At 36.5% G+C, this 8,557-nt stretch overlaps 1 protein-coding gene across 4 annotated transcripts in view; it reads right to left on the minus strand.

Annotated features, from left to right (window-relative positions):
* Positions 1-8,557, minus strand: part of LOC128888024 (DNA-binding protein D-ETS-4) — a 156,739-nt gene that overhangs the window by 30,767 nt on the left and 117,415 nt on the right. The gene's annotated exons all lie outside the window — the stretch shown is intronic.

The following is an 8,557-nucleotide window of genomic DNA, read 5'->3' on the forward strand; positions in this document are numbered from 1 at the left end:
TATAAAGTAACAATTAATTTTCTTCTGTTGTTAATATTTCTTAATTATCTGTTTTCTTTATGCTATATTATGAAAGTATTTATATATTTTTCTATGTTTATCTATATTCTTTCATTATTTCTTGACAAAATATCACATATTTGTTTATAGTGCACACTACGCCAATGCTTGAACAATAAAAGTCTCATTCCTTCGTTACATTCACAATGTTTCACTCTCAAGAGTTGCATCTCCAAAAAGGTCCAACAATACATGAATGCAACTTTGAAAGTATTAAATATATTCATATTCCACATACCCCGAATAAAATGTTGTACACGCCAATTTTTAAATTCTTCAGGCCAACCAAAGATAATATTTGCTGCTTTCTAATCAGCGAATTCAACGATAAATTTGATAGTCGTCGCAGCTCTCTCGACTTCAAAGTTCTCAATTCAACCCTCTTCTTTGTTTCACGAGAGAAAATCTTCAACCTCGGATTTACATAATACAATGTACTTCAGGCGAACGTTTCGTCGTTCGATTGAAATTCTTGAATAGCCGAAGCGTCCCTTAAAGTTTCCATAGGATTCTGTAAACATCGAAGGCTTCTCGTTCACCGCAGAAGACGGTTCGCGCGTTCGAAAAGTATTCGCGACTCGATGTAGCATAAGTTTCGTCGCGTTGTTTGTGCGTCGAGGCTGCCGCTAAAAGGGGGTGCAGATAAATCGAACGAATGCCCGATCGAAATCACCGATAATGTCGAACGAAACTGATAACTCGAACGGTGTTTACGATCATTGTCGATCTTCAACGCGCTGGAAATCATTGGCGTGACTTTTCGCTCGAGACGCGAGCAAAATCGTTTTATAACTGCTTGCGAAACCCGCGGAACAGGTATTTCGAAGCAGCGCCGATAAGAAAGTCAATGGCGATGCCGTATCGTCACCTTAAGCTTCTAATAACACGTACTTTACGGCGATTATTAACCGTAGCTTAACCGCCAGCAAGGAGAACGATTCGATTTCGTTTCCACGCGGACTTAATAATCCGTTTCCTTCGGGAGTTTACGATTATTGCGTACCAGACTTAAGCGCGACATTATATATCGTCGAAATCGAATGGGTAAACACGTTCCGAATATTTGCGTGCATTTATATTTCAATTTTTGCAAGGCTTGTCGAAAGAGACGGGCCTTTTTTTGCCTTCCTTTGCGTTGAATATTTATTTTATAGAGATATGGTTTTGGTTTTGTTGTGCGCCATCAAGTTGAATATTCATTTTATGGAGCTTGATCTGTTTTTGTTGTGCAGCTTCATGTTGAATATGAATTTTTCTGAAGCTTCATTTGTTTTGTTGTTCAACTTCATGCTGAATACGGATATTATGAAGCTGCATTTGTTTTGTTGTGCAGTTTCATGTTGAATATGAATTCTATGAAGATTTATTTTGTTGTGCAGTTTTATGTTGAATATTAATTATTGTAAAGCTACGTTTCTTTTGTTGCGTAGCTTCACATTCATAAATAATTATATTGATGCTTCGTTTCCTTTATTGTACAGGTTCATTCTGATAATTAATTATTGAGAAGATTCTTTCCTTTTATCGAGTAGTTTGATGTTGAATATTAATTTTTTTGAAGTTTCTTTCCTTTTATTGCGTAGTTTCATGTTGAATTTTAATTTTTGCGAAGCTTCATTTAGAAACGACTTCAAAGTTTATAATTGAATAATTAGCCAAATTCTATTCAATTGTACTCGATGTAAACGAGTTTCCAAAATAGATTTTTTCAAAAATGAAAGTTAACGTCGAACAATTTTATCCTATATTTTCAATTTATATTTAGATGTACCCTCCACCCACTTCCACTATCATCTTATCCCCACCTTGTATATATAAGTCTAATTAAATTTTCAAAGAGTCTCTGGATAAAAAAATGAAAATCGAGCAATAGAATAAAGAGTCACAGTCGTAACAGTATAGTAATAAATTTTTGAATCTGCGGGTAAATAAAGATCCCTTCGAACGCAGTTCGAGTGATCCAAAGAGCGATGGTCTTTTGTTGCTTATCAACTTTTATTCAATGTAAATATATGTTACAAAAGCATCGAAGAAAGCTAGAAAAACATATACATTTTTAATTTCAAAAATATAGGGATCGCCGATGGTTCATTATTAAAACGAGTGATGCACCATCAGGAACCAATTATTGCACCTCGATAAATCACAAATTAAGAAAGTAATACCTACTTTCTTAATTTTTCACATACATTTTATCATTGTTCAGTTTAGAAAGGTTTCACTTCGTACTCCAACGATGTTTTTTTTTTTATCGTAGCTCTCATTGTATTGCTCTAATCTTCGACAAGCCTTGCGTTCGCTTCCGATTGCCACGCGCAATTAGAAACGACAAATGTATCTCTCTCGAGGCTGGTTTCGAGAAAATTGTCGAGCTCGCCGCCATCTTCTTTGGCTTAACGACCTACTTTTAGAATTTTTACAACAGCTCGAGATAAAAAAATAAACGCCTCGACGTTTCCTCGTTATTTGGCAGCGATTGCACACTCTCGGGACGACAAGAGGATCGTCCGTCGGTTACGGTTTGTCAGAAATGGGCAAAATTCTCATAAAAATATCAAATTTCGAATAACGAATAAAGGATAAGAATCTTCCTGCAAGATTAGACAAACTACAATCTGAATTGTATGATCGAATTGTGGTTCAGACTGAATGAATATTGAGTAAACATAGATAAATTAGAAGGTAGATATATTTTATGAAAGAGCTACAACAATTATTTGAATTTTTATCAAATACTTTCAAAGAACATTTCTAGAAATACACAAGAAAAATATTTTATCCTGATTTTCGTTTTCTTACTTATTTCTATTTATTTATAATTACTCTCTTCTACTTAATATTATTATTGCTCCTGTTGGATAGAGTTTCTATTAGTTTATTAATAAACAAAATTCTGCCCATCTCTGCGGATTGGTCACTGCGATTCCAATACATAATAAATTTTCTTTGCCTTTGTTGATATGCCCTACGATCTAATTTACATGTTCCACTGGACAGACCGAACGTGAAATTGAAACCAGACCCACGACGACCTCGACGTCTCGCCTACGCAGCAGAGCTTTCTAACGATAATACGTAATAATATATTAATACGATTACGAGAAACGAACTCAATTAAATAAATAAAAACGAGCGTATAAAATGATTACGTCGAGAGTATGTACAACCGATATCAGTGAGCGAACATCCGCAATGTTAGTAAAACTTTGTAACAAGTTCACCGGTGGGGTGGTGAGGGGGGTGAGTTCTTAAATAAACATAATAAAATCGCATTAAATAAACAAAAATTCCAGCAACGCACACGAGCCCCTTGGCTCCGTTTCGCCTCGAGCATCGAAGGAAACTCGCGGACGTGTTATGGTGGTAGTTTGATCTAGGGGGATGTATATTCGAACTTTCTTTGCGAATTAATTAAATGAAATGAACGAGACCGATAGATTCCAATTATTTTATACATATTTAGGGATGCTTCGAGTATTTGCATAAATTGTTTCGGGTACTAATGATTGTTTATTTTCTTTTTTTTGTATACTTTACTAATGATTGTTTGTTTATTTGTTAAACATTATTGAGTCGATGGACGTGGAGAAAAATGTTTGGACTCTTAATTTAGAGGACGAAAATTTTGGCTTCCGTTTCGAATTAATTAAATAAAAAGTATCAAACCTATGAGCTTCATACTTTTTATACGTTTTCGTGCATACGTCGAGTAGTTTTATAAATCATTTCAAGTATCAATGACTGTTTATTTTATAGTTGAGCATTATTATATCGAAGGATTCGTAAATAAAAAATAAGTCGATGGCGTTTATAATGTAGAGACGTAGACTTTCAACAAAATTATCAAAGATATGTTACCAAGACTGTTACCAAAGGAATTTAAATATCTATTATGCAATAACAATAGTTGTTTTCAATGTATATAGTTAATCTTAGTTCGCACGATAGAGAAACATGTGAAATTGAAATACGTGCAATTCAAGTTAATTACACCAAAATTCTTCAATTTATATTTAAATTCTACTTTTATCAATACAATAATAAAATTCATTTCCATTATTGTGTGCTAATCAATGATATAAATTCTACACAAAATTCGAATCAATCAAAGATAATTAAGGACAGCTCGTTTAAACATCTGCGAAGTCTCTAGCTCGCGGAATATTATAAATAATCGTTTGAAAATTTGTGTAAAGTTGTGTAAAGTTACTCGAAACACCAGTAAACACGTGTGCAAAAACGCGATACTTAGCGTCCAATAGTTCCTCCGTTATTAGTTTGCAAAGACCACCTCGATAATGACCGCTTAGAGCGCAATACCTTCTTGGAGACTTCAACGCCCGATACGAGGGATCGTTCGACGCTCGAATCAAAATCGAACCGAGAATCAGGGAGAGACATTTATACACGCACGGGTGGTAAGGGGCAGTGAACGTCGTGGAATTCTGAAAGTATTCGGAGAAAGTTTAAATAAATCTTAGTAGAAAATGTTTATAGTTTAGTACGTAAGAGCTACTTACTTACGAGTACGAGAACCAACGATTGAATCGTCGACGATTAGCGGAAAAAGAAACACAACAGAGAAGAAAAGAAAGAAAGAAAAGAAAAACATAGAAAAATATGGAAATCTCTTCGAGTAACTTAACGAACGACTCACGTGAGCCGTCCGAGTGTTCTTACGTGGCTAAAGTGAACTTACACGCTAGATCGTTCATGGAACATACAACGTTAATATATCATAGATATATGGGACCAAAATCACCAGAACCAGTCGCGCAAACGTTCTGCGCCTCGAGCTATCCACGATCGCCGTTCGCGCACTTTCAAAGAAACCCCTGTGCACGCCCTTCGTCCTTCCAGGGACTGGAGGAGCCCTCTAATCGCGTGTCCTAGGACGAATCGATCGTGCGGTCGATCGTTTCACGCCAAGCGAGCGAAATTTTCCGCTCCGCGCGCCGCAAAAGGACGCGTGTCGGTTCGACCACGATTTTTCCGATGAACTATAGTATCGTGAAGGCACTTCGGAAGGCACTTTTCAATTTTGTCGTCTATCCTCAACCGCGAAGGAAAGTTGCATATCAAATGATGGATCTTTATTGCATATCATTCACCCAAGCACGAGATCGTTTAACTTAGGCGCCTAGGTGGATTATAGTAATTTTGTTTTGGACTATCGTAATACGTTTACTGTCGTCGTTTATTTAGTCAACCATCGTAAATAGAAAATTAGATGAAACTTTGTAACGTTCATGCAAGTGTCTCGTAACATTGTTTAATCTATGGGCTTAGGTGGACTCGTATTATAGAAATTTTATTTTGGACTGTCAATACGTTTAGTACCACCATTTTAAATCATTCGTAAGAATTTTTTGATATTTAGTTTTAATAATAAAAATTCTGATGTAATATTATAAATAGGCGATTAATTTTGTATACTTTACTAAGTAAGTATTTTGTTTAATAATAGATTATTTTTATAACTCTTATTATTTACTATTCTATATTTTAGACCACGTTGTTTTTGTAGATTAATTTTACATATGGTTTCTGTAGAAAGTTGGAATAAAATGATTGAAACGACCTCTAATGATTCTATTTTAAATCTAATCAGATCTGCTGTACGTGGATATTATGATCACTTCTTAAAATAGAATAGTTCTTTTTTCAAATAACAAATATAACACGCGTATAAGCAATGAATTTCTGTCTAAGCGTCTTTAATGCCGATGAGGTACTTATGTATACGAGAGAACTTTATAAAGAGCATTCAAAATAATATCAATATTTTAAAACGTGTCCGACATAAAAAGCCACGTCTATATAACTTTTTATAGATACTAAATATAGGATAAAAGTCAATTTATGCTTTAAACGAATCAATAAATATCATTGCACATTGTCAACACATAGCTTTGTTCTTATTTAAATTCATATATTAGAATGTTCTAATTCAATTATATTTGTCCGAGACACACGAATATTCCTTTTCATCAAAAGTAAAGAACTCGTAGAGCATGATTTCAATCATTAACTATGTAAAATAGACCACCTAAATATTCTAAACAACGGGTACAAACCTTTCCACATTTCCTTCCATTAACAAAAACTCAAAATCATGCCTAAACGTTAAGGGATTAAATATACCTTTACTCTCCCCATTACCACGTTCATCAAGAGTGTCTCTTCGACCTCTCCAAGAACCATTCGATATGCAAACCCCAATTTTCTCAGCATCATTTTCATAGAAAAATAGTATACTTCCACGCGAATAAATGCAACAATTTTTAAATATTTTTTAAATATCTCTAATAGTTAAACTATCACAATTCGGCTGGAACAGCTGCGCCCTCCGCCACGAACAAAATGGCATCGCAACCGTCGGGTGCTCTTTGAAAAATGGCGGGACGGGCCAAGCAGCAGCGAATAGTTCCGCGCGCTGGATCGTCCACCGATCGTGGATCCGTGGATCGGATGCAGCTCGAGGCTTTGGCGACCGGCGCTGGTAAGCAATCGTGAGAACAGAGAGGAAAGAGTAGTTTCTTCCCTTTTCTCCAGCGAATCTCCATTCACATCATTTTCCTCGTTGTTTATCCGTCCTCGAGCAACGATCTCGAACGGCCGTCGCTCGATAAATCGCGGGACGTACCTCCCGGAACGAGATCTCGAGCGTGTCGATCCCCGTCAACCTTTTGATCGAACTTGCCCGATACACCGGCGCAACCAGCATCTGGTCGACGTGCGGGTAATAACATACTAATGTCAGCGCAACGGTATATAATACCGATTTAGCGCCGACACTTGTGTGCCATCAAGATAAAATTACTGTTAGTCACACACTTTTAGTAATATTACTAATATTATAACAACATAGTAACAGTACTAGCTCCGTTAGTATTAAAATATTACATTACCTACACGGTTATATTAGTATAACATTAGTATTAGTACGTGTGTATAGTACAATGGTGGTAATTGTCGACCGATGCAGGGGTGCCAGGGCGCTTTTACTGTCGTTGTAGCATGTTGCTAATGTGATTTTATTTTTGAAAGGTGTTTAATAAAGACTGTAGTTTGCAGGAGGAAAATAATTACATTCTACTTTAAATAGAGGAATAGTTTTTTTTAGAGCGATAGATCACTCAGAACCCTCTGTTACATGTATCCAATGAAGGACTGTATAGTAACAATTTTTGTGAAGATAACAGAAAATTGAACTGAATTTGTATATTATGGTCTCACATGGAGTTATCTAGTATCTTGACATAATACATTGCTAAAAGAAGTATGAGCTTTTAAAGGGTACTGCTTGAAGACCTCACTTTGCAGAAGGAAATTGGATGAGAGTTAGACTCAGAATCCTCTATTAAATAATGTCTCCAATTAAGAACAGGATAAAAACAATCCCTGTACAGATAACAGAAAATTGTACAGAATTTGCACATGATGATCTCGACGGGTTCATCTAGTAGCAGTACATATAAAATCAGTTACTATTCAAATGGAATATTAATTAATTCACGAGTAGTTTAGGAACGCAAAATATATAAAAATAAACAAATATTAATAATATACATATTAGAAGATAAGACATACTTCCATTTAAGTTTTCATTCTGTTTTCTGTTTCTATAAAAATATAAATTATACATAAACACTCTATTCATAAGTATACAAATTCATGCAGCAGAGGGTAGAGGAGCTACACTTTAAAGAAGAGCAGAGTAAATATAATGGACAAGACTGTGGGTCACGCTGGACTAGCAAACTCCGTCTTAAACACCAATTTTCTTCTAAAAATTATGATTCCTCGCAATGTAAACAACGTTGAGCACTCACGGTGTCGATCAAAAGGCGTTGAAGTCGATCTGGCCGTCGTCTCGACGCACCTACGAAGGAGCAACTTAATTTTACCAGAAAGATGTTTATATTACAACAGAGCAAATCGGGACAGAAATAAAGGCGGGTGGGGCACTGGATAAAATGGGGGTTCGCCCAAAACGGGCGTACTAAATGGTACCCAGCCGTGGCACGGCGTTATCCCCGAAGGATAATGCCGGACACGGTGGATCGGTTTACCTTCGACCTCCGTACTGATTCTCCTTTAATCAGGCACACCAAAGACACACACGCGCATCCACGCGCGAAACACTCGTGCACGGGACAACTACACACGCGACAAGTATAAAAAAAAAAAAAAAAAAAGAAAAGATCTGCACGCAGAAAGAGTCGGAAGCCCTTCGTCGCAACTCCCTTCGATGAACAGCCCAGACGTCAAGGTAATCAGGTGACAACCTTGAGCCCGGAATCGATGGAAAGGTGTTAACCCTTTGCACTCGTGTCCGTTTCACGATAAAGCATCGAGCACCTCGAGATTATTTCGACAGGATTTCTGAACGACCTGTCACCGGTATTCGGTATTCAGGATAGGGGCAAAGGAGGGGAGCAACATAGACACACACACACACACACACACACACACACACACACACACACACACA

The sequence above is a fragment of the Hylaeus anthracinus genome, unplaced genomic scaffold (genome assembly GCF_026225885.1).
Source record: "Hylaeus anthracinus isolate JK02 unplaced genomic scaffold, UHH_iyHylAnth1.0_haploid 11989, whole genome shotgun sequence".
NCBI classification, from domain to species: Eukaryota; Metazoa; Arthropoda; class Insecta; order Hymenoptera; family Colletidae; genus Hylaeus; species Hylaeus anthracinus.